This window comes from Hippopotamus amphibius, chromosome 14 (genome assembly GCF_030028045.1).
Source record: "Hippopotamus amphibius kiboko isolate mHipAmp2 chromosome 14, mHipAmp2.hap2, whole genome shotgun sequence".
NCBI classification, from domain to species: domain Eukaryota; kingdom Metazoa; phylum Chordata; class Mammalia; order Artiodactyla; family Hippopotamidae; genus Hippopotamus; species Hippopotamus amphibius.
This window is the reverse complement of record NC_080199.1, coordinates 55,609,800-55,637,642: the sequence shown is the minus strand read 5'-3', so window position 1 is coordinate 55,637,642 and position 27,843 is coordinate 55,609,800. Positions and strand designations below refer to the sequence as shown.

Here is a 27,843-nt window from a genome sequence, read left to right as displayed (position 1 = left end):
CCTCAGAGGGAAGCGAGGCATTTTACTCAAGGGCCTCCTAGGGCAGGTCTCTTGGCATGCACCATTTCCAGGCCCACAGTAACCCTGAGAGGTAGAATTACTGCTTCTGTTTTACACGTGAGGAAACTGAAGCACAGAGGCATTAGGTAGCATGTTAGTCACGTCGTGATGGAAAGGTGGGCACCCTCCCTTTCTCCACTGCGTAAGGCGGAGAACTGAGCAGATGTGAGGAAGAGGCTCCAAAGAAGGGTGCAGATAACCCAGGTCCTTGAAGTAACAGGCAAGGCATGTGCATCTTTTTTCTTCCTTTTCCCACTTCCTTATTAAATGCTTTTTTTGCTCTTTCTCTCCCTCATGCTCTTTGACTTGCTGTGGTACCCACTGGAGATACCCTGGGATAACAGAGCAGCAACCCATCTGGGAGGTGAGGCCAGGGAGCTGCCTTCCAAATGCAACTCTCCCTCTCTTTGGCCAGGCTGGGATGCAGGCTGGTGGTGGACACCCCAGCCCAGCTCTTGCACGATGGCTCAGGGGCCCTCTCAGCTAAAGAATCAGTTAAGCTGATCTTCAGAAGAGCCTACAGAACAGCGCCACTTTTTAGCAGCTATGCCAATTTACTGAGAGTGTGACAGTGAAGATTACCTTATCTCCACGCAGAGAGGTTGGCTGGTTGGTGTCTTCTGCACCCAATTGTAAGGGAACTCCCTAGCCCAAGCACTGGGGAGATGGATGGACAGGGGCCTCAACTCAAAGTGTCACCTCCTCTAGGATGGGTGTCACTTCCATTCTGGAGAAGTACTGCTCCCTCTCTTTCCTAATTATAAATATAATTTTAAGGCACAGGAAAGTATAGAGAATTCAGTAATAACACTCGGTGTACCCACCACTGAGAATTAACACATGTTAACATTTTGTCATTTTTGCTTCAGATTTTTTTGAGATATAACATATACAATAAAGTATGCAAATCTTGAGTGCACGGTGTGGTAAATTCCTACCTATATATGCACCTGTGTAACTGCTATCCAGATTAAGATGTAGTATTTTGTCATCATACAGTCAATAGCACCCCATGAGTAACCCCTGTGGTAACTCCTGTTCTGAACTGTGTCTCCAGTAATTATTTTTGCTGACTAAAGCTCCTTAAAATCATACTGCATGTATTCTTTTATGTCTGGCTTCTTTTGTTTAGCATAATGTCCATGAGATTCCTCCATGTTGTTGCAGTATGAAGTATCCTGTTGTGGATATCTGAGTTATGTTGCTGTTTGTTGCTACAGTAATGTAGTGTGGCAATGAGTATTCTTGCATCTGTCTCCCAGTGTACAAGAGTAAGAGTCTATAAGATATATATCTAGAGGTGGAATAACCAAATGATTTGAGTATCTCTAGTCATTGGCTAGTATAAATAAAGCTGCTGTGTACAGAGAGTACATTTCTTTTGGTGCACGTAAATACTTACTTCCCTTGGGTTTATACCTAGGAGTGAATTTCAGAATCACAGGATACGCAAATGTTTAGCTTTTGAAGATACTGCCTAAGAGTTTTCTGAAGTGGTTGAATGAATCCACATTCCCACCAGCAAGGTAGAAGAATTCCAGTTGTTCCATATTTGTGTCAACACATGATATTGTTAGACTTGTTAATTTTAGCCATTCTGGTGGCTATGTACTTGTATCTTACTGTGGGTTCTTCTTTCTTCTTCTTCCTGTGGCTTTAATTCACCTTTTCCTAATAAGTAATTAAATTGACCACCTTTTCATATGCTTCAAACATTTTTTAATAAGAGAAATAGAACAATACAGATAAAGTTGAAATCCCCTTTTTCATCCTTCCAAGTCCTATCTCCTCCCTCCCCAGAGACGATCATTACCATGATTTTGGTAAGTACCCTGCCAGTCCATGTTTTTGTACCTAAACTATATTTATATGTTTACATTTAAAAATACACTAATGCTTTGTGTGGTTTTTAAATTAACATAACTAATGTGAACATGCTTTGTTTTCATTCAACTTTGTTTTTACATATGTTGATACACACAGATCTAGTTTATTCATTTTATCTGCCAAGTAGCATTCTATTGAATGAATGCAGAATAATTTATTTATCCACTCTCAAGTTGATGGACACGGGTTGTTTCCAATCTTTCTCTCTCACAAACACTTACCTCTTAGTGTATACATACGAGTTCACTTCTGTGTTCATCTTGCATCCTTTCCTAGAACTAGACAAAAGGTAAAAGTTAAACCCTTTTCCCCTTGAGCCTTCTGCCTGGGTTCCATTTTCTGTTCCAGGGCCTCCAGTGGTCCCCAGTCACCTGATCATAGTGATGAAGACGGCAAGTAACTTCACTGTTCAGGTGTGACATTTTCCCTCACGGAGGAGGGCTGAGGAGCCTCATCTTTCATGAGCCTGGGACCTAAATTAATCATAAAATCTTTACACTAGAGTTTACACAAATTCCAAGTTCTAGAGGTCATTCGTTCACACAGGTATCCTTTGAGAAAACGACTTGAGGTAGCTTATAATTTTGAAACAGGAAATCACAACTTCTTACATTTTTAAAGACCAGTTCTTTTATCTTAATTGGCATCTCTTCCCCTTCTACACTGTTAACCACTCTCTCCTTAAAGCTTTTCCTGAATATCCATCTGACCATCTCACCATTTCTTCTCAGGGCCCTGTTGAATCCTCCTCTACATAATTAAAGTCTGAGTTCCATGCAGGTCTCTCCTTGACCTTTTCTTCTCGTCTATACTCTTGCTGGGCCATCTCAGCCCCTCTCAAGATTGTAACTAACATTTATAAGTTTTCAATTTTTTATTCCAGAAGAGATTTTTTTTCACCCGCAAGTGTCTTATAGCCAATCACCAAAAGACTCCTAGCATTCCTTTACAGACACTGTGTGGAAGAAACTTTTGTTTCCTGATATCAGCTCTCCCCTTCGGACCCATGGATTCCTGAAATAAAGACCGTATTTCCTTCCATAGAATGCTTCATTAGCCCCATTTTATAGCTGAGAAAATTAAGGTTCACAGGGTTGAAAGACTTTCCCAAGGCTATTTCTCTAGTAAGTGGCAGAGACCAAAACTCAGATCTTTTGATAAAGAACCAAAGTTTTAGTCACAATGGAAAATTTTAAATTTAGACTTTATGAAAGTATGATGAAACTATCTTTGAAGTACCAAATCTTAGTATCTTAGTAAATGTCAGTTGTCTTTCTTTTATCTAATTATCTTCTGGGAAATTTAGGCAGTCTCTGTCTCTGTCTCTGTCTCTCTCTCCCCTTGGGTTACTAGATAACATTAGTCTGGGAAGTTACATGTATTTTACATGAATTTAACATTTCTGTAATGTTCTTACAAAGAGATCACTGGGTAAGAGTTTCTTTATTCTCTCAATGAGCGTGTTTAGGTATGCATCTGGTTGCCATTTTTAAATAGCAGAAATGTATGCACTGACCTAATGAAAAAATAGACAAAAACTGTTGTAAAGAAAAAAAAAAGAACTGTTATTTCCCAACCTCCCTTGCAGTTGGGCACTGTCATATGACTTGATTCTGGACCACAGGCTCTGAGCAGAGATATGCTATGCAAACCTCTGGAATGCAACCTCAAGGGAAGGGGGCAGGCACCCTTGTCCTTGCTTCTCTCTGATGGATGGAAGACAGACTTGAAGCTGAATTTCACTCCATGAGATAGAAGCCATATATTGAAGATGGCAGCAAGAAGATAGAAGAATCCCGTATCCTGATGTTTTGGTGCCTCCATACCAACTGAATCCTAGAATACCCGCACCTACGTGAGAGAAAAATAAAAAACAATGTCCATCTTGTGTAAGCCACTGTTGTGGGGATTTCTGACCCTTATAATTGAACTTCATCCTAATACCTAATACTTCATATAAATCTCACCAGGAATCCCTTAACTCTGGAGGTTTAAGAGAGAGTCATTTCCTTATTGCTTAAGCAAGTTTGAGTTGTGTTTCATTAACTGTATTAGTTTTCTAGGTGTGCCCCAACAAAGTACCACAGACTGGGAGGTTAAAACAAAAAAAAAATGTATTCGTTCACAGTTCTGGAGCCTGCAAGTCTGAAATCAAGGTGTCAGCAGGGTTGGTTTCTTCTGGAGACTGTGAGGGAGAATCTGTTCCATGCCCTCCCCTAGCTTCTGGTGGTTTGCTGGCAATATTTGGCGTTCTCTGGCTTGTAGACGCATCACCCTGATGTCTGCCATCTTCACGTGGCCTTTCCCCTGTGTGTCTTTGTCTGTGTCTCTTCTCATCTTCTTAAGGACACAGTCACATTAGATTAGGGTCCACTCTAATTCAGTATGAACTCCTTTTAACTTGATTACATCTGTAAAGATCCTATTTCTAAATAAGGTCACATTCACAGGTATGAGGGGTGAGGACTTCAACGTATCTTTGGGGGTGGGGGGAGGGAGGGAGAGGCGGGGGGGTGTCACAATTCAACTTACAATGGTGATATGAGTCAAAAATTGACCTATAGTAGTGAAAATCATCTTAACGAAGAGAATAACGTTACACCACCTGATTTCAAGACTTCCTGTAAAGTTGCAATTATCTAAATGGTGGTACTGGCCAAGGATTGGCAAATAGACCAATGGAACAGAAAAGAGTTCAGAAATAAATACACATATATTGGGTTAATTGATTTCTGAGAAAGGTGTCAGTGCAATTCACCGAGGAAATAAAAATCTTTTCAACAAGTGGTGCTGGAATAACTAGATATATGTACAGAAAAATATTTACAATAACACCTACTATACACCCTACACAAAAATTAACTTGTCATGGATCATAGACCTAAACATAAAAGCTAAATCTACAAAGTTTCTAGAAGAAAACATAAGAGAATATCCTCAAGACTTGGATGTAGGGAAAGATTTTTAGATGGTATACAAAGGCACAAATCTTTTTTTAATTGAGAAATCAGACTTCACCAAAATTTAAAACTGTTGTTCATCAGATAACATTACAAAAAGAAAAAGGGAAGCCACAGACTGAAAGAAAATACTGAAATCTATATATCTGATACAGAATTTGCTTTTTTTGAGAACTTTTATTGAGGCATAACTGACATACAATAAACTGCATGTATTTAAAGTGTACAATTTAATATTTTGTCCTTTTTTTCATTTTTTAGATTTTTTTTTTGATGTGACCATTTTTAAAGTTTTTATTGAATTTGTTACAGTCCTGCTCCAGTTTTATATTTTGGTTTTCTGGCCCCGAGGCATGTGGGATCTTAGCTCCCCAACCAGGGGTTGAACCAGCAACCTCTGCATTGGAAGGTGAAGTCTTAACCACCGGACCGCCAGGGAAGTCCCTATATTTTTTTCTTTTTAGTAATGTATATATGGCAATCCCAATCTCCCAATCCAAGGATTTGTTTTTAGAACATAGAAAGATCATCTACAAACTAATAATAAGAAAGACAAACAACCTAGGGAAAACAAAACATGGGCAAAACACTTGAACACACACCTCACAAAAGAAGGTATAGGAATGACTAATAAACACATGAAAAGTCAAACACGCAATTACCCTGTGATCTAGCAATTCTTCTATGTTTTTATCCAAGAAAAATAAAAAACAATATAAGATTGAATTTTTATTCATAATAGCCAAACACTGGTAACAACACAAATGTCCATCAACAGAAGAATAGACACACAACTGTGGTACAGTCATACACCAGAATACTGCTCAGCAAAGAAGCAACAAACTACTGATATACACAACAACATGGACAAATCTTAGAAATACGATGCTCACCAAAGGATGCTGCAGAGGGTGGAATAACAGCCCCTCAAAGGCATGCAACTCTAATCCCCGCAACAACATGGCAGAAGGGAGCGTTGAGAATGGGGGAGGCTATGCTTGTGTAGGGGAGGGAGGTATATGGAAAGTCTCTGTGCCTTCCACACAATTTTGCTGTGAATCTAAAACTGCTCTTCAAAATAAAGTCTATTTAAAAACAAAAACAAAAAACCCCAAAAAACAGTAAATGAAGTCATGGCATAGAAAACAAGGGACCTTTCAAAGAAAGAAAAATACCTGCATGTGATTTTTTTACAGAGTTATCTCAATATAATCAACATACAATAAACAGAACAAATTTTGGGTCTACAATCTGATAAGTTTTGACATCTGTTCACAAGACAGTGAATGTAGCCACCCACCCCCCCAAAGGTTTCCTCTTGCCCCATTGTCATCCCCTCCAGCCCCATTCCCAGGCAACCACTGATCTGCTCTCTGTCACTATAGATTAGTGTGCATTTACTAGAATTTTAAATACATGGACTCATACAGTCATACTCTCCTTCTGTGATTATTTTGAGAGTATCCAAGTTGTTGCATGTATCAATAGCTGACTCATTTTTATTGCTAAATAATATTCCGTTGCATGGATATACCACAATTTGTTTATTCACCAGTTGATGGACATTTGGGTTGTTTCCAGTTTTGACTACTACAAATAAAACTTGTACACAAGTATGGGCAGATGGTTTTGTTTCTCTTGGATAAATACCTAAGAGTAGGAAGACTGGATCATATGGTAGGTGTGCGTTTAACTTTTAACTCCTAAAGAAAGAAAAGCATCTTAATGTGACCAACCCACAGAGAGTCTCAGGTCAAGAGTTTCCCTAGTGCCAGGTTCTACGACTTTCTGCTGCCACCATCTGGGGAGCACAAAGAGGAGAGAGCTGTCCCCAGAAGTCCACTGCCAGGACCAGGATCTGTCCCGCTTTCTCTGCTGTCTCCAGCAACGTTGCGCCCACCCCATCATAGCCACAGCCCACAGCCCACAGCCCATTCAAAAGCCATTTGCCTAACTTGATTACAGGTGATGAATTGGAGCGGTTCAAGCCACAAGCAAACAACTCAATGGGAAGGAAGAACGTGGCTTAAAACCTACTTTCCAGCCCTTTGTAGCATCTTAATGTCACAGAGGAAAAATAACACTTCTAATGCTAGAAATGAGCTAGCACTCTTTTTGCAACCCAGAACAGCTTTGCAAGTTGCAGAGGTGCTTTTTACTCCAGCGACAGGCACAAGGTAAGTCATTTACATTTGAATGAATGAATGAATGACTACCACACACATTCCTCTAATTAGTCACAAAAAATACAGCTGGTTTCAGGCTAAAGCACACAATGAACTAGGGGCCAGAAGGCCTGGACTCAGGTGTCTGCCTTGCCATTAAACTACCTGTGTACTGTGGGGACGACGTGGAACTTTTCTGAGCTTCAATTTCCTTAAATATAAGAAAACAACCTGAGTTCTTTAGCTTTGGGGGCATTTAAATAAGATGACACATGCAAAAATCCTTTATAAAATGTCTACATTGACACATTTATTTACAAATGTATTAGAAAATAAAAACAGATATATAATATGACTGTTTTTTGCATTGTCTTCCAAAAACTCAAATGTTTCATACATTTAGCTCTACGTTATTAGTAAGTTAAGGAAGAACAAATTTTTGCCAGGCCTAGTAAACCAAGGAGTTGAGCCACAAAGAGCTGAATTGACCTTCCAAAGATCACCCAGGGAGTCATTTTTCTGGCATACTCGAATCTGGCACTCCTTTCTGAGGACAAGTCCATCTCCTGTTTATCTCCATGTTTCCATCAGCGTTTCTCTGTACTGCTGTAAATCTCTGACAGTACTAAATGTGGAGCTGGCTTAGTCTACCTGAAAGCAAATGCTAATTTCTCCACTGCTCCATAGGCAATAATTAACTTGATTATTTTATAAGTGGTGTTAGTTAATCTCCGATAAAGACCACCTAGCTCAAATACATAGTCCAATATTTTTATTTATTTATTTTTAAAATTTATTTATTTATTTGTTTTTGGCTGTGTTGGGTCTTCCTTGTTGCACGGGCTTTCTCTAGCTGCAGCAAGCGGGGGCTACTCTTTGTTGCAGTGCACGGGCTTCTCGTTGCAGTGGCTTCTCTTGTTGCAGAGCACAGGTTCTAGGCACACGGGCTTCAGTAGTTGCAGCACACAGGCTCAGTAGTTGTGGCACACAGGTTTAGTTTCTTTGAGGCATGTGGAATCTTTCCAGACCAGGGCTCAAACCCCTGATGTCCCCTGCCTTGGCAGGCGTATTCTCAACCACTGTGACACCAGGGAAGTCCCCAATATTTTTAAATTACAATAAAACTAACAGTCTATTAATGCAAGAGATTATTTCCACCATTGTTAGGAGAAAAAAAAAAAAGACATACAGAGATCTAAAATTCTTCAAAATGGGCCAGATCTTCATCTGACCTTTATTTGTCCTCCTCTGCCTCCGCCTTCACATTGCCTGTCCCCGCTACCCAGGGTTTATTTTGGATGAACATCTGATTGGTTGGGGTTAGGGGATATAACCATAGATGTGAAGTGGTACATGATGGCTGTCTGAGGTCTAGATGGCAGATTCTCCACCTTCTACATTCCATGACACTGTTTTGTACACTCCAATGGGATCACTTGACTCTTTCCTGTCTCCTAATACAGATGCTCACATGAATAGAAATGAATAAATGAAGATACACACAAACTTAGCATACACACCATCAGCATTGTATGTGTAGAGAGAAGTAGAAAGAAGAATGCAAAATTCCCTTCTGAATAACACGTTTTACCAGAATCTCCTGGTAGAGAAAACTTTGAGATGACCATACTAACTGCAATGAAATGTAAATAAGGCAATGATAGGTTTTCAATAATAAAAAACAGACCAGCTACAGGGGTTCCCAGGGTGGTGAAAGTAACATACCTCTTGACCCCGCCCTGTGAAGAGGAACTTGCTGTAAAGCTATCCCCATCTCTCCTTAGATGATACTTTCATCCTCTTGAAATACTCTTCAAAAAGATGACCTTCTGAGAAGGAAATGTAGTCTAACTTTTTAAAAATTAAGAGTTTGGGTAACTTTTCATGAAAAAGAAACAAAAAGTAAAAAAGAAAGTAGGTTCTATGTTGTCAACATAGAAAATGTTAGCGTTTGATAAAACTTCATACTGTAAGTAAAGTAGAATTCAGTACCTTAATATGTTCAATGGGAAAAAATATCAGTGTGAGTACAGCACCTTTCAGCTCTCTCACTGAATGTGTCCTAACATCAGCAGCTGTTCTTTGGTTACTCCCTAAAGCATGTCATCACTAATAGTAGGATTCTGTTCTCTAATTTCACTAAATGGAAAAAGGACTCCTTGGAGAGAAGCTTACCAAAGATCTTAGGGAAGGCGGGAAAAAAATCACTTTGGATTATCTTGTTGTTCCCAGAAAGCAAAGATGCTTTTTAAAAACAGCTGCAGTCGAGTAACTTAGAGTGGGCTCCCACTGGCCATGTAATGATAATTTAAGTATCATCATCTTCATACACAATGTGAATCAGTGGTTCTCAAACCTGAGAGAGCATCAGAACAACCTGGAGGGGTTGAAACCCACACTGCTGGCCCCCCTGCCCCCGGAGTTTCTGATTCAACAGATCTGTAACAGGGCCCAATAATCTGCATTTCTAACAGATTCCCAGGTGAAGCTGCTGCTGTTGGTCCAGAGACCACACTTTGAGAACCATTGGTGTAAATTATCTTAGTTGAACTGGGTGATTCTGTGAGCATCTAAAAGTTATAATAGTTCTGATACTCAAAAGAAACAAAGTCAATATAAAATGTATGAAAAGGCAGTTGTAAAAAAATTACATTTATTAATATACGTGGATGTTTGTATCTTCCTTTTAAGGTCATGTTGGTTTAAGAAGCATAGTTCTTTTAAAATCTGTGTAAGCAATGGTAGAAATCCACAAGTTAATGAAGCAACTCTAGGAAAAGTAGGTACTGTACCAAAAGCAGGAAAAACTTAATAACATGATAGAGAGGAATCCAGTCCTCAATCAGCTAGAACACAATAACTAATCAAAATTCTTGTGTTCAAAGATGATAAACTAGTTAGATGGCCCAAAGAGGAGAATTAACTTGGTCCCTCATTGTCTAGGGAAAAACCTCTAAATGCTTCATTGTAATGAGATGTTCACACACTCATAGTACAGTGATGTGTTTTCAATTAATATATCAAATGAGGTTAATATATAATAATGGCAAGACAATGAGTTTGGTAATGTCAGCCATGTGAAACCCAAACCAGCATCCTTTCCGAGGAAGACATTGTTTCATAAATTAAAATGTACGAGAAAGTAATAGACTTAAAATTCCCACTGATAAAACCAGATGGAACTGAATGAAGTATAAAAGGAACTGAACTAAAGACTCAGATTTGTATTACCATGGACTATAAAACCAAATTGAGGTCTCAACCAAGAACCAATCAGCAGATAATACACAAGGTCTAATTTTGTCTTGTTTTGTTTTTACCTTTAGAATCTGGTAAGATTACTGCAACCATAAGAAAAAGCAGAAATAGAATCAGGTCAAAGAGATGCCTCTGAGGAGGTATAAGAATAAAAATAAGAATAAGAACAAAATAAGAATAAAAGCCTATAACTGCACAAAGGTCAGCATGTGAAGGCTAACAGCAGTTTTATTCATAAAAGCCCCAAACTGGAAACTACCCAAATGCTTTTATTTTTTCTTAATTTTTACTGGAGTATAGTCCATTTACACTGTTGTGTTCATTTCAGGTGTACAACAAAGAGAATCAATCATACATATACGTATATCACTGTTTTTTGTTTTTTTAGATTCTTTTCCCATGTAAGCCATCACAGAGAATTGTGGTAACCATAAGTTTGTTTTCTACCTCTGTGAGTCTATTTCTGTTTTGTAAATAAGTTCATTTGTATCTTTTTTAAGATTCCACATATAAGCGATATCATACTATATTTGTTTTTCTCTGTCTGACTTACTTCACTCAGTACGACAATCTCTAGGTCCATCCATGTTGCTGCAAATGACATTGTTTTGTTCACCAAATAATTAGAACAAGTGAATCAATAAATAAATTGTGGCACATTCATCCTATGAAATACTATTCAGCAATAAAAAGGATCAAAGTATTGATACATGCTACAGCACAGATGAATCTCAAAAATATCGTAAGCCAAAGAAGTTAGACAAGACTACCCACTGTGTGATCATTTTACTTTTACTTTTTAATGGTACGATCTTTGTGTTAGTGTACGTGGACTAATTCTTTAGGTGTTTAAAACATTTATAAGGAGTTAGTCTATTGGACTGGTAACTTCATCAAATGTTTAGAAAATTTTGATGACAGTTTTTCATCAATGCTGATATGCATGGGGGAATTTAATTTGTCAAAATTCAATTTTTTAATTTATTGGTTGTGAAAGTCATGTAAATATTCAAAAGTATAAATTTTAATGATTAAAGGAATGCTAATTGTTCAAAATATGTATAAGAAGAATACATCGTTACATTAAATAAGACATAATAGAAAGAAATGGTCCTCACTTGCACAAAAGCCTCTTACACATTCAGTAATGCATCAACACACGTCATACAAACACCTCCAGTCCTGGTCAGCATGAGCACATGTTCTCGGCAAGCTCTCATCAGTGTGCATAGACAATCCTGGGTTCTGTTTTTTCCACTTAATGACATTTCATATATACAATATTAGCTGTAGAAATAGCCCACAACGTTGTTATTTTTGAGAGGCATCTGTGATATACCATAGTTTGCTGGCCTTTTCCTCCATTGTTGGGGTTTAAGTTCAAAATCATTAAAAATCATAGTTACCAATCGTTTCTTTCTCGCCATGGTGCACTCGCTACACCCAGGCCTGGCTGAGAACCCCAGCTCCACCATGTCATAACCATGTGCCCTTGAGCAGACCACCTGACCTGTCTGATCCTTACTTATTCCAGGGTTGCCCAAAAGGATAAAATAAGGCACATCGACAGCTCCTGGCCCATGGTAGGCACTCAGAAATGTTGAGCCCTTGGGAATTCCCTGGTGGTCCAGTGGTTAAGACCCCACCGTTCCACTGCAGGGGGCGAGGATTCCCTCCCTGGTTGGGGAACTGAGATGAAAGAAAGAAAAAAGGAAGGAAGGAAGGATGGAAGGAAGAAAGGGAGGGAGGGAGGGAGGGGAGGGGAGGGGAGGGGAGGGGGGGAGGGAAGGAAGGAAGGAAAAAAAAGGAAAGAAAAAGAAATGTTGAACCCTGGATCTAACACACATTTTCCCGATGTATATACCCTTCAGAGCATCCAATCCTTTCAATTTTAGTGTAACAATTATACCACTTTGGACCTGATATTCTTCATATTCTAGACATAATCTTCACTATTTTTCTTTTTTGAGGGTGGATTAAAGTTTCCATCTTTCATTCCTTCAATCCATTATTTTTCTAAGTTTTGTTTGTTTGTTTGTTGTGTTTGTGCTTTTACTCCTACCCTTTCCATCTGCTACCCTATCTGTAATCCATGACCTTCTAATCATTTGTGCTGTATTTTCTCTTCTCTTGTTTGTTGTCTATCTTTTCAGTCTGTTTTCTTTAGGCATGCATTAGCGTATATGTTTTAAATAAGATCATACCTTACATTCTGTTTTTAACCTGTAACTGTAAAATCAGTTTCCATGTCAAATATGTTTTCTCATTATTTTAATAGACGTGTTGGAAAATTGCAATTTAATCAATTCCTCATTTTTAACACTTAGATTGTTTTTACTTTTTCACTTTCATCGATGATGCTCTGATGAAAATTCTAGTAGCTATATCTTTAGGCTCATCCATGATTGCTTCCTTAGAATTAATTCACAGGTGTTAACTTGCTGGGTCAAAGATAATATAAAATTTTAGGTCTTTTATTATGTATTTTCACATTATCTAGATAAAGATTATACACACTAAGGTTATAGCTTCCTGCAGAAAATCCAAGGCAATATTTTTACATCAATTGTCTTTAGATACTCCTCTACAGATCAATTTTCAGAAATATTAACATTTGGAGCTGTTTTCTTGAATATAAAATTATAAATAAAGTACTATGAGCTCATATTTTTTTAATCTGATACAAAAGAAGCAACTACTCTCTGGAATGTCACCTTTATTAAACCAGTGTTCTCTGAGAGCACCTTACAATGTAGTGCCTGTTTTATAAAAGCACATTCATTTGATTTCGAGATCAGTATGTGAGGAGGCCTGGGGGCATTCCCATCCTCTTTTGTGCTCTGATTCGCTCTAGCAGTGCTGACTAAGCACTTTGTTTTCACCCACAGGGTCTGGGCGGGCCGTAGCTATACCATGCCTTTTAGATTAAATCTGATTTCTTCCTTCAAGTGGATGCTTTATTCTCATAGCCAACAGGGCACAGAGTTCGGAGAAAGAAGATCATGTTCTATAATGTTTATTAATGTCTTAAAACTATGTGCCCATCTGTTCTGAGTCTAAAAGAAATCAAAGTTAGGCTTACAGAAAATCAGTCACAGTGAATCAATCAGTTAACCATTGTTGAGTGCCAACAGTGTGTAAGAGAGCAGAAATCCTCAAACTCAGAGAATAAGCTTAAAATACATTGGTAAATATTCTACTTTCCTCTCATTTTGGTTGCTTTTCCTGGAATATTGGATGAATGTTTGTTTGCATTTTGTTTTTCTAGATGTTTATTTTTTTTTAGCCTAAAAACTTTAGTAGATAAGTTTTTAAAGTATCCTGTTTTTCCTCAAAAGATGCTTCTTAAATTGAGGAGACTGGGTGTCTTGCCATATGGATATTGGCTTTATGTGTTTCTTCTTCAGTGAAATGTCCATTTATGTCTTTGCTTATTTTTCTGTTGGGCTATTGTCCTTCGCTTATTGATTTGTAGGCGTTCTTAAAATATTCTTGATACAGATTCTTTGTTTTATATGATACATCTTCTCTGTCATTTGTCTTTTCACCTTCTTTAACGTCTTTTGATTAATGTAATTTTTTAATTTCAATATAGTCAAAGTCAACACACTTACTTGATAATGGGCTTTTTGGGTCCAATGTCTAAGAAATCCTTCCCTACCCTTCAGATCTAAAGGTATTCACTCATATTTTTTTCTAAAAGTTTTTAAGTTTTGCTTTTGATATTTGAATCCTTAATCTACCTGGAGTTGATCTGCATGTCTGATGTGAGATAGGAATCTGATTTATTTTTCATATGGAGAATCATTTTTTTCCTGTTGCATTTATTGAATTCCTCATAAGTAACCCAGGAAACGCAAATCAAGACCATAAAGAGATACCAATTTACATCCATTTTGTCAGCAAAAATTGAGAAGTCTGACAATACCAAGTGCTGAAAAGGTCAATAGGACGGTGAGAATATAAATTGTTACAACTGCTTTGGAAAACAGTCTGGCTTTATACTGCAAAGTTGAACATCCATACATCCTACAATGGCCCACGTTCCATTCATAGGTATAAACCGAGGGCGACTCCAGCAGGTATGTCAGGAGAGAAAACCATTTATGAAAATGTTCATTAGAGCAAGAAATATGAAAGCCTAAACTCCAGTATGCAGGAGGCCAGATAAATAAATGTTGGTATATTCACACAATGAAATATTATACAGCAGTGAAGATGAATGAATCACAGCAGCCCACAGCTTTTAGTAAGAGAAGTAAATGACTCTTTTAATAGAATTAGTCAATTTCCTATAAATATGCTGCTTGAAATCTGGAGAGAAGAGGTAGACAGAATTGTCACTTCATCCTAAAAAACAAACAAAAAACAACAAAAAAACATAAAAAAAATCTTTCAATAAAAAAACTAGATTTTAAACCTAAGGAAAAAAAAAAGGTAAATGACTTAATAATAGAAAACTAAGTGGGAAAAAAGTCCCAGAAGACTATATACAGCATAATATCCTTTTTATAAAAGTCAAAAACAGTTGAAACTAATCATTAATCTGTTTGCATGCATATATGTGTGATAAAAAATATGTGAAATCAAGAATGAATAAAAATACAAAATTCAGAATTGTGGCTATACAAGTGGGAGGGGCAGAGGGGAATGGGCCAGGACAGGAGCGCACAGAATGTGGAAGTTTTTGTCCATGTGTTAGTTCTCTAACTGGATAGTGAGTTCATGGGTGAGTTCATATTATTAACAAATAAACACACAAGTAGATAAACTAAAAGAAGGTCAAGCATGAACCAATGATGAGAGTGGGAGAGGAAAATCAGCACGGAGCCTTTGAGGAATGAGCTGGCCTAAGGTGTGAAGTGATGATACTCAAAAACAAAGCTCAAAAGGCTACTTGAGGGAATTCCTGGCAGTCCAGTAATTAGGACTCTGCCTTTCACTGTAGAGGGCTGGGGTTCAATCCCTGGTCATGGAACTAGGATCCGACAAGCCATTCGGCGCAGCCAGGAAAAAAAAAGCTATTTGATGTAAGTAACAGTTAAATATTACTATATCAAAACTCCTCACCTTAGTAATTTTTTCACTAGATCCTGATTAGGTATTAGTTCCAACATATGCAGCCTGCCTAAATTCCATGTCATTTCAGGTCTGTTTGGGCCACAGTGAAAAAAATAAATTCTCTAGGGAGGGACTGGATAGAAAGAGAAACAAGCTAAGAGAATCTTTGGTTCTTCCAAGGACTCTAATTACGTCACAAGAATACGTTAAAGACTATGACATTTCCAAACTTCTTATAATAAAAGCAGGTTACATTTTTCTAAGGTTTCATATTTGCTTAGTGTTCTCATGTACATGCTTCATTTAATAATGGGGTAAAGAGCCTGAGAACTTACAAAATCAAGGCTGTCAGATGTTGGTGACAAAAAATAATAACAATACAAATGAAACCGAGTGCTGGTATTGTTTCAAAGCTGAGTCTCTGTAGATAAGAGCTTACTAAAGACAAACCAGGAAATGGGACGTTAAGTGTACCAGTGTGATATTTTGTGCTTCAGTTTCTTTAAATCTCAGTCTAAACAGGAAGTTACCCTACTGTTGTTCTAAAACTCCAATCCAACAAATATTCACTGAGTTCCTAAAGTATCTAGGCACTGTGCTTGGATCTAGGAATAAAACAATGAACAAAAAAGACAACAGCCATGGAGGTATTGATAAACAATGTTTAGCAAAATAAATATATTTCTATTTTTATTTAAAAAACTGGATCATACATGATATCGTTTATGAAGATTTACTTGTCTTTACTCCAAACATTTCCAGTAGAATTGATGAGCCCTTCTCTGTCCGCACTAGACTTCACTGTGCTTCCTTTATAGTGTTCGTCATGCTGACCTGCAGTCATTTGTATATATGTCTGCAGCAAACGTTTGTTACTTTTATTCTGTACAGGATCTTTTCTTGTCAGGAACTCCTTTCTCCACTTTCTAAGGCTGTCAGTTACATGCCCCCGCCTCCCCCATGCATGGGGGAGCACAAGAGGCAGGCTGGCCACAGAGAGGAGGAGGGTCTGTGACCCAAGTAAACCATTTTTGGAGGCTTGATTTGGATGCTGGAAGAGAAGAATCTGTTTCTCCTCCTAAAATCACTAGTACTAATATGCATGCCTAGAGCTTAGCCTCCATGCGAAAACCTAAGACCCCAGAGGAGAGCAGAATTGTGAGATGGTGAGACTGAACCCCTGACAATATTCTTTAAGCCTGAATCCAGCAGTACCTGCAACCCATTATCCCAGTTAAAAGAACCAATATATTGACTTTTTTTAATTAATTACCTAATTTATTTATTTATTTATTGGCTGCATTGGGTCTTCGTTGCTGCGCATGGCTTTCTCTGGTTGTGGTGAGCAGAGGCTACTCTTCATTGTGGTGCCCAGGTTTCTCAACGTGCTGGCTTCTCTTGTTGTGGAGCAGGGGCTCTAGGCACATGAGCTTCAGTAGTTGTGGCACATGGGCTTAGTTGCTCCGTGGCATGTGGGATCTTGCTGGAGCAGGGATCGAACTGTGTCCCCTGCATGGGCAGGCGGATTCTTAACCACTGCGTCACCAGGAAAGTCCCAATATATTGACTTTTTGTTTGTTTGTGTTAGAACTTTTATTGATACAGTTAACATACAATAAGCTGCATATATTTAGAGTGTACAATTTGGTATCCCAATCTCCCAGTTCATTCACCCCTAACCCTCCCCGCTTTCCCCTCTTGGTGTCCATATGTTTGTTCTCTACATCTGTGTCTCTGTTTCCACCTTGCAAACCAGTTGATTTGTACCATTTTTCTATATCTTGCATATACGTGTTAATATACAATATTTGTTTTTCTCCTTCTGACTCACTTTACTCTGTATGACAGTCTCTAGGTCCATCCATGCCTCTACAAATGTCCCAGTTTCATTGCTTTTTACAGCTGAGTAATATTCCATTGTATATATGTACCACATCTTTTTTATCCATTCATCTGTTGATGGACATTTAGGTTGCTTCCATGTCCTGGCTATTGTAAATAGTGCTGCAATGAATACCCAATATATTGACTTTTAGCTTAAGCTTGTTAGGTTAGATTTTTGTCACTTAAAACTTGGAAATCCCAACCAATATTGTGCATGTCTTCTTCCAGACTGTAAGCTTCTAGGAGCACCTATGAGCAAGGGCCTAATTGGCGCCTACACTGACCTGGTGGCAACGGCTGGCAGGCTGACATAGCAGGCAAATGCCTAGATAAAATTATTCAGCGTCTAAAGCAGGCGTGTGTAACCCTAGGTCCACAAACTCCTTACTGGAGCCGTGACTGGATGTGTATGTGTGGATTTTTCAGGTAAGAAAGTTGATATTTGTCATCAGATGCTCAGAAGAATCCCAAACCAAGAAAGTTCTGGAACTCTCACTGGTTTAGAGGCTGTGCCTCACAAAATCACCCTGGTTTCAGTGACAGCAGTCATCACATCTGAAGACATGGAGCCAGGTGAGAAAGAGCTTTGCTAGACCTTTCCTTCAAATCTAGCAAACGCAAAAGCTTGCTGTATTCCAAGTACAATTATGCCATGTTTGTTTGGTTCGTTCGTTTAGTGTGTGAGGATGCTTTCTGGTCTGTTCTTCTAGATCCACTGAGGGATACAGCTGGGAAATGTAAAGTAACAGAAGAAATCCAACCACCTTTGACCACAGATCCCCACCTTATATCACATAACTGACAGAACCCATCCTGCACTCCCTCCCATTCCATGGGATCCCTTGAGCACTGACCATACCTAATTATGTTATCAATCTCTAGATCCATTCTTTCCATTTTAATTGTGGTAAAATACACATAATGTAGAATTTACCATCTTAACTGTTTTTAAGTATATTGTTAAGTGGCATTAAGTGCATTCATTCTGCTGTCCAACCATCACCACCATCCTTCCCCAGAACTTTTTCATCACCCCAAACTGAAACTCTGTGCCCAACACTAACTCCCCATTCACTTCTCCCCACAGCCCCAGGAAGCTCTATTTCACTTTCTGTTTCTATGAACTTGACTAGTTTAGGTATCTCATACAAGTAAATCATACAATATTTGTCCTTTTATGTCTGGGTTTTTTCACTTAGCAGAATGTCCTCAAGGTTCTGCCATGTTGTAGCATCTGGCTTCCATTCTGAGTCACCTGTGGACCACAGTGAGTTATCTTCCCAAACCTGCCTCTTCACGGCTGACTCTCGGAGAGCTGGACCAAATACTGAGCCAGATGCTGTGAACCTTCACTTCCCTGGCAAAAATGAGACTCTCTCAAGGGCTTTCTGGGGGAAACAGATAGAAGAGTTTCTTACCACAGGCCCATGAGGTCTCCAAGTATTGCCATATTCATTTACATGGATTTTCTTGATGTTTTTCTTTTTTCTTATTGAGGTATAATTGGTCTATAATATTATATTAGTTTCAATCATACAACATAATGATTCAACATATGTATATATTGCAAAATGATAACCACAGTGTCTAGTTGATATCCGTCACCATACGTTGTTAAAATTTTTTTTTCTTGTGATGCAAACTTTTAAGATCTACTCACAACAATTTTCATTGATGTTTTTCGAAGATAAAAGACTCTCTTTGTGGGGAATTCCCTGGCTGTCCAGTGGTTAGGACTCCGAGCTTCCAATCCAGGGGGCACAGGTTCGGGGAACTAAGACCCCGCATGCCGCTTCTAAATAAATAAATAAATAAATAAATAAATAAATAAATAAATAAATAAATAAACTGAGTATCTTTGTGCACCGAACATGCACATGAATAGAAAAGGCTATCAGATCTTTCCCTATGTGCATTCAGATGCTAATAAAGAATCAACCAAGACTGGCAGATAGTCCCAAAGCATCAGCTGGAGAACACAGGGGGACCTCCTACTCCAGCCTCACTTGATAGAGAGCAGTCTGGCCTGTGGCTGTGCTGAGAAGTTGGCGAGGATGTGCCCCTCCTCCTAGAGGCCCTGCCCCAGGGCACCAATGACATGAAGGTTGGAAGCACATGACCTGCTCCACCTGAACACAGGCAGGTCCAAGAGGGGACAGTCAACTGCTCATCCCACACAGGGGTACATGTGACTGGTCAACCCACCCTACTGAGAATCCTGACCAAACTTAGCCATCAATAAGTCACTCTTCTATTAAGAAGCAGCCAAGGACTTCCCTGATGGCCCAGTGGTTTAGAATCTGCCTGTCTATGCAGGAGACATGGGTTTGATCCCTGGTGCGGGAAGGTCCCACATGCCGTGGTACAACTAAGCCCATGTACCACAACTACGGAGCCCAATCGCCATAACTACTGAAGCCCACATGGTCTAGGGGCCTAAGTGCCACTACGACTGAGTCGTGTGCTGTAACTACTGAAGCCCATGTGCCTGGAGCCCATGCTCTGCAACTAGAGAAGCCACTGCACTGAGAAGCCTGCGCACCGCAATGAAGAGAAGCCCCCGCTCGCCACAACTAGAAAAGCCCACGTGCAGCAATGAAGACCCAACGCAGCCAAAAAAATTTAAAAAGCAGCAGCCAGAAAAGGGATGAAGGGGGAGGCAGGAAGTGAAAGTATTGGGGCTGGTCAGTCCTCTCTGGGCTGAGGCAGAGATGAGGGGATAAGAGGAAAATAAATCCACCTTGCAAATTCCAGAAAAGCCAGCCTCACAGTGCCAGACAGCAGTGGCCTTTAAACAGAAGGTAGCAAAGACCTGCTAGTTTATGAGCTCTCAGAAAGTTTTAGAGAATTAATTTTTAGATCCCCAACTGAGTCTGCCTTCTTTCTTAAAATCGTTCTGCCAGAGAAGCAGTGTGGTCAAGGTGTTATGCTGGTGCTCTATTTCCACTTCCCTGTTCTCAATAGTGCTTCTCCTATGTAGCAAAAGAATCAACCTCTTGCTCCTCTGAATCTTCCAATGGTGCATTGCCACTCGCTATAAAAATCTCCAGGCATCCAACAAAGGGAAATTTAAAATAGTGGTGTTGATGACAAAATAAGTAACTCTAAAGGAATGTCTTAGGTTGGTGTATGAGTTTCCCATGGCTGCCATAACAAGCATGACCACAAATTTGGTGGCTGGCAAAAACAGAAATTCATTTGCTTACAGTTCGGGAGGCCAGAGTCCAAATTCAAGATGTCAGCAGAGACCAGCTCCCTCCCAAGGGAAAAAAATCCTTCCTTGCCTCTTCCAGCTTCTGGTGGCTCCAGGCGTTCCTTGGCTTGTGGCTGTATCACTCAATCTCTGCCTCCACCTTTCTGTTTTTTTATATTTATTTATTTTTGGCTGCGTTGGGTCTTTGTTGCTGTGCACCAGCTTCCTCTAGTTGTTGCTAGTGGGGGCTTCTCATTGAGGTGGCTTCTCTTGTTGCAGAGCATGGGCTCTAGGCGAGCGGGCTTCAGTAGTTATGGCTTGCGGGCTCTAGAGCCCAGGCTCAGTTGTTGTGGTGTGGTGCATGGGCTTAGTTTCTCCATGGCATGTGGGATCTTCCCAGACCAGGGATCGAACCCATGATTCCCTGCACTGGCAGGTGGATTCTTTACCACTGTGCCACCAGGGAAGTCCCTCTGCCTCATCTTCATGTGGCCTTCTTTCTCTGTCTCCTCTTCTTTCTAAGGACACTTGTCTTTGGATTTAAGGCCCCTCCTCTGGGGTAGTCCAGCATGACCTCATCTTGCAGTTCTTAATTGTGTTTGCAAAGACTCTTTTACCAAATAAGGCCATCTTCACAGGTTATAGGGGTTTGGATATGGACATATCTTTGGAGGGGGCCACAATTCAATCTCCAGCAGCTGGGTCACCCCAGAAGCATCGCCAAGATCAAGACTTGAGTGCAAATGCTATTTTATGGGGGTGACCCCAGGAAGTGTCAGCAGGAGAGTGGGAAATGACCGACAGGGAAGAGAAGGAAGCCAATACAGAGTGCCTTAATGAGTTACCACCGTGAGAAACAGGGGCTCACTTCCATAGAGAACACATCTCAGGGTTCTGAGGCAGGGAAGCTGGAGTGTTCATGCTCAGAATCTCATTTGTCATTGACTGAAGGCTGTCCTCAAGGGTAGTAACACCCTGATGCTTACTCCCTGAACACTCAGGCAAAGTGAAAGCTTTCGAGGGACCATTCATATACACATTTGAAGTAGGAGACCCTCTGCACGTACTGAAGTGCTTAGTGCCTCGGGGATAGGGGTGGGGTATTGATAGCATCTGCTACTGGGCAAGTCAGGTAGTTTTTATTTCATTGCTTCTGTCAAAATTTGAAGAAGGAGTCGCTAGAGTTGTCCACGGACAGGTCATTTAAAATAATATTTAATGGAAGATCACTAAGTGATTTTGGGCATAAAACTGAGAATTTTAAAAAAATTTAGTGACATTAGTATACAAATTACTTCCAGACTCCTCTGCACATTTATTTGAACAAACTTAGTTACTATACATGGGGATTAAGTAGGAATATGTTCTACTCATCAATATATAATATTTATCACTGGACACATGAATTAAAAGTTTAAAAGGCCAATAAAGTTTTACTTTATGTTATATACTTATGAAATTACATAGCATATTTAACTTGTTTTTTACACACTTAAAACCTTATGGTCACTGCAAATTTAAACATTTCTAATTTCAGCTTACATAGGTATTTTTGTTCTGGAGAATCAAGATGCTGTGAGCAATCGAAAATGGACAATTTGGAGTGGAAACATACATTTAAAGAGAAAAAAGAATGATGGAAAATGTCTTACTGTTAATATAGTGCTTGTTTTTTTTTAATGGATGATGGATGGATAAATTTAATGGATGAATTTAGATATCGCTGGATATGGGTAAAAGTGACATGATTATTTTATTTTAAAATACAAGTATTTATGGAACTCAAAAAATAACATCCTTTGCAATTCCATATGCTTACAATGAAAAATTTTAGAAGTCAGTCTAAACTTCTTTTAGGAACCATATTAACATCTAAATCTGAATCACAGATTCCTAGAAATGAGGGTCTGATTGGCCCAATGTGGATCAGATACCTACCGCTGATAGAATCAGTTGTGGTCAGTGAGGTGGGGTCACAAGACTTGCTGTCCACTCAGTAGGGGCTGTGAGGGGTTGGGTAGCATGTATTTGATGGTTCTCAGAGAAGAGGGTGGCACCCAACAAAGCTTGACTACTTAACAAAGGGTTTTACTTAGTATGCAAGCTAACCCCAGTAAACTGATTTTTATGCTGAATCCATTTTTTAAGATATATATATTTTTTGAGGGAATAGACAGTGGTCACTCAGAAATACATTGGCACCAACTTTCCAGAAAATCTCTAGGCACTAATTTTCAGAGACAGTTGAAGGTGCTGGTCATGCAGCCAGGCCCCACCAGCTCTATTTGTCTCCATGTAGGATGAGAAGCAGATCAGGCTCTTTATTCATGGGTGGAAACACTCAGAACATGAAATAACACGTAAACCTCCCTCATGACATAAATTTCCTTCCTCCTTCCAGGCAGTGGTCCAACGTGTATTTTAGGTTCCTTCTTTAGCATCCGTCAGTGTCTCTACATCTTATTTCATAAGCCAACCTATATTTTACTCTTATATTTTTAATCAGGTTGAGTAATGCAGCTACTAGTTTAGACCAAAATTGGATTGATTTGCTTGTGACTATGAATAACACAACAGGGAATAAAAAGGAAACGTGTACAGACAATATGTCTCCAGAGAGGTACACAAGGTTCTCTGAGGAACGGGAGGCTCCAATTCAGTGTTTCCCAGCATTTTGGACATTTCTGTACACTCTTCATGAACTTCGCTGTATCGCTTCTCTTGTTACAGAACATGGGCTCTAGGCACATGGGCCTCAGCAGTTGTGCCACATGCGCTCAAGAGTTGTGGCTCACAGGCTCCAAAGCGCAGGCTCAATAGTTGCAGCGCACGGGGCCCAGCCGCTCCGTGGCATATGGGACCCTCCTGGAGCAGGGATCGAACCCGTGTCCCCTGCATTGGCAGGCGGATTCTCGACCACTGTGCCACCTAGGAAGCCTGCATGTAGCCTTTTAAAGTTTACTGTTCTCTCCTGTGTTGTGCAAGGTTTTTTGTCGTTGTTGTTGTTTTTAACTATAGTTGATTTACAATGTTGTGTTAGTTTCAGGTGTACAGCAAAATGATTTATATATATAAGTGTATATAATTTAATTCTTTTCCATTAGAGGTGTTATAAGATATTGAATATAGTTCCCTGTGCTATACAGTGAGTCCTTGTTGTTTATCTATTTTATACATAATGTATCTGTTAATCTCAAACTCCTAATTTATCTCTCCCCCCGCTTCCCCTTTGGCAACCGTAAGATTGCTTTCTATGTCTTTGAGTCTGTTTTGTAAATAAGCTCATTAGTATTATATTTTTAGATTCCACAAATAAGTAACTTTATACAATAAGTGTCTTTGACTTACTTCAACTTAGTATGATAATCTCTAAATCCATCCATGTTGCTGCAGATGGCATTATTTCATTCTTTCCTGTGTTGCATAAACTTTAATCTCAAAACATGTCATGTGAGGTGGCAATGGTATGATAGTTATAGAGGAGAGAAAAGCCAGTGAAAGGACAGGATGACTAGAATTACACTGTTCCATAAAGGGGTGCAGGGAGTAGAGGAACAGATGAAGTCAGATTGGCAGTCGCTGGGGCCAAGCCAAGCTGACGCTGAATTTCATTCATTTCACTCAGTTGAATCTGGGTGATAGGTATATGGGGGTTTGTTATCCTGTTCTCTCTACTTTTCTGTGTATTTGAAAATATCCATACTAAAGAGTTTTTAAATTGCTTAATTTATTATTGTGTAGCCAGATGTACCAAATCGTATTTAAAATGTATTTAAGAGACATTTGTTGCTCCTAAAGTATTTCAAGTTTAAATTATTTTGTTCGACTGAAGACCCTGATTGGATAGATGAATGAATCAATAGATAGATGAATAGACAGTTGGAGGGATGGATGGTCAAATTCCTGCTAAAACAATGACTTGGCCTCTGGATCCCTGGCCACATAGAGGGCACTTACTTGCCCAGTTAAAGTACTAACCCTTGCTGAGTCCATCTTTGATTTTCCTTCTAAAGCCAGATTCCTGTATCAAGTCAGACAGACAAGATCCTCCTCTCCCACTCCAGTTTCGCTCAGGCTCCTTTCAGGTCACTGACATCCCTGAAAGATGTGAAGTGGTGACCTCAAGATGAATGGCTCTGTAGCCTGTTACCAAATCCCCCCAGCGACCTATTTCCAAACAACAGGCTTGAATTATATCTTCAATGTGGGTGTTTGCTATTATTAGTGTTTCCTGCTGTGCTTCCCCATCCTGACCCCTTTTCCTTTCGGAAATTAATAGAGGTTTTGCATTCACCCAATTAATGATTAACTCCCATTTGTTGAACTCCAATTTTGTGCTACTAAAAATTAGCAACACAGAACCTGCTATGATTGTGTGGTTCTATGAGGATTTATCGTTATATAATTGCTTACACGAGGATAGTAGGATTTTCAAATTCTTTGGGGGTACACTTTCCAGTGGTGTGCTGAGTTGGCCATCCAGGCTCCAAAAGCCTACTGTGGCTCCTCTTCCCAACTCCCCAACTCTGTATTCAGTGACACTAAACTGGAAGCTCAAATCCAGCCATAATAGGAGTATCTATATCACAAAACCTGTACACTCTCCAAATCAGGGCTTTCTCCCCGCTCACCCCTTAGAGCCAGGTACTAAAAATTTACCAGGACACAGCAGATTTTTTTCATGTATTTCCCCTTTTCTCTCTACACTACCCCTTCATATAAACAGTCTACTCATGAGAAAAGCCAAGCAAAGCCTCTAAGTGATAGGACAAGACTGAGTGAAAGATGCAGCCTTGTTCTCATGACTACAAACCAAATGCTCTTCCCCTGACCACCTCCTTCCCATCTACCTCCCTAACTGTAATTGGCTCTCCTTCTTTGCTTCTCATCTTTTCCCTTCATTGTTTCCAACCAAATTTTAAGGGCAAGAAATAAGATAGAAGATGAAGTGGAAGAGGGGTAGGCTATGGCTTTTAAAAAATATTTTAAGTAGATAACAAAAATAGCATATAATCTACAGAGCAACACTTGTCATGGGCTCCATTATGAATTAGGACTCTCACAAGCTAGCCCTGGGGATTCCATAATATGTATTGAAAAGCTGGATTTGGGCAGTGATAATAGTTACTCTGAAGACTAGTGAGATATTAGAAATGAAAAGAGTAATTATTAGCAATAGATTATTTATATTCCAAACAATAGATACTATAGATAAGAGACCAGAAACTCAGAGCCTTGGGGTCTTTTAACTCTTTCCATATACCTCTGAATTTGGTTTCTTTCTTTTTTTCATTTTCTGAGCACCCAGGTGCTGTGAAAAATATGAAGATGACCTGTTAGAACCCCCAACCCGAATTTTCCAGGCTGGCTCCAGTTTTATTTATTCATTTTATTTTTGGCTGCATTGGGTCTTCGTAACTGCGGTTGTGGAGAGTGGGAGCTACTCTTTGTTGGGGTGTTCGGGCTTCTCATTGTGATGACTTCTCTTGTTGCAGAGCACGGGCTCTAGGCTCTCAGGCTTCAGTAGTTGCAGCATGTGGGCTCAGTAGTTGTGGCACTCGGGCCCTAGAGCACACAGGCTTCAGTAGTTGTGGCTTGTGGGCTCTATGGTGCAGGCTCAGTAGTTGTGGCGCAGGGCTTATGTGCCCTGCAGCATGTGGGATCTTCCCAGACCAGGGATCGAACCCGCGGCCCCTGCATTGGCAGGCGGATTCTTAATCATTGTGCTACCAGGGGAGTCCCTCCAATTTTAAATTATCACATATTGTATCAAAACATTAAGCTTATACCTCCTTATGAAATGTTACCTAAAATCATTGAATTTTTATTCTTTCATAATCCTTTTCATATAACCATTCTCAATTTTTAATGATTTATGAGGCTTAGCCTGGCTCTTTGGTTCAGGAAACAGTCCCTGTATCAGGGTCAGTCCTGATCCAGGGCACCTGTGGGCTGTGGGAGGAGCTGGCTGTAGTTTCTGATTCAAAGTGGGCGAGTTTTGAAGAAGCAATGGCCTCTTTGGGCTCAGAAGGCCCCACCCAGTTACGCTGCAGAGAAATAGAAGAGATTTAAACGTTTACTAAACTAAAGCTAACAGCTCCCATTTACAGACTGTTGCGAGGCAGGGGTAGGCTATCACCAACGAGGAACGGTGGGGAAATGACTTGCCCAAAGTCATTCAGCTTGAAGAGCATCACCAACCAACTTGAAAGGCAATGCCCGTCTTCCTCCAAAACCTGTGTTCTTTCAATGCCCTGGTCTCAGATCATGTGCTGGGAAGAGATTTGTGAAGAACTAGGAAGATGTTCCCAAATAAAGCAATGAATAATCTTCCGTGAGCCTCCTGCTACTTCCCTCCAGCACAGCCAGCTCACGTGTTACCAGCTCCCAGGACAGAGCACCTCAACATCAAAATTAGATCCTTACAGGGAGCTTTAAAAAAAAAAGTCTAAGGTCAACCCCTCTTCCCCCACTCAGATCAAATGAATCAGAGTATCTGAAGGGAGGGTCCTAAGTGCAGTAGTTTTTAAACTCTCCTAGAGTGATTTTAATGTGCAACTACGGTGGAGAACCATTGACCCAGAGACAAACACAGTAAGTAGTTCTCTGCCTGGACCACACAGGTTTTTTTGTTTGTTTTTGTTTTAATTAACTTATTTATTTACTGGCTGTGTTGGGTCTTGGTTGCTGCACACGGGCTTTCCCTAGTTGCTGAGAGCGTGGGATCCTCACTGTAGTGGCTTCTCTTGTTGCGGAGCACGGGCTCAATAGTTGTGGCTCAGTCTTAGTTGCTCCGTGGCATGTGGGATCTTGAACCCGTGTCCCCTGCATTGGCAGGCAGATTCTTAACCACTGCGCCACCTAGGGAAGTCCCACACAGGTTTTTAAAAGAAACATTTCCCAGCTTCTGTCCCAGGCCAATCAAATGCGAATCTCTGAGTGTTGTCTTTCAAAACCATTCCACTCTACAGTCTAATATGGGGTATTGTCAGGATTGCTAAACTTTGTAAATCTATTTTCATTAGTTAGCTTATGGCATATATTTAGACCATTATTATACACTTATAATTAAGAAAAAAAGAATCTGTGGGGGCCTAGCTGGGCTTCTTAAGCTCCCCACCTGCTAGCCATGGGCACCTGGTGGGGAGCCACTGAAGGCAGTGCTGTTTCCTTCAGGCTGATAGAGCACAAAGGAGTCAGAGGTCCCAGGAGGCGCCGGCCACAAAGCTCCTATTGTCCAAAAAGAAATTCCTCAAGGCACAATGGAAAGCCATCCTACTCTGTAGACTCCATCAGGAGCCCACATCCTGGTAGGCATCCCTAGCAAGGAGATATGAGAGAGACAAAGATAGTAACAACTGAAAGCGCTGATACG

The 27,843-nt window shown here is 39.9% G+C and overlaps 1 protein-coding gene across 7 annotated transcripts in view; it reads right to left on the bottom strand.

Moving 5' to 3' along the window:
- Positions 1 to 17,014: 17,014 nt before the first annotated feature.
- NAA16 (N-alpha-acetyltransferase 16, NatA auxiliary subunit) overlaps positions 17,015 to 27,843 on the bottom strand; it is an 87,655-nt gene continuing 76,826 nt past the window's right edge. For all 7 annotated transcript variants that reach the window (XR_009048987.1, XR_009048988.1, XR_009048990.1 and 4 more), the window contains 2 exons: positions 18,936 to 19,070; positions 17,015 to 18,663 (listed from right to left, as the gene is read on the bottom strand). The gene's annotated coding sequence lies outside the window, so the exon portion shown is untranslated. The remainder of the gene's footprint in view (positions 18,664 to 18,935; positions 19,071 to 27,843) is intronic.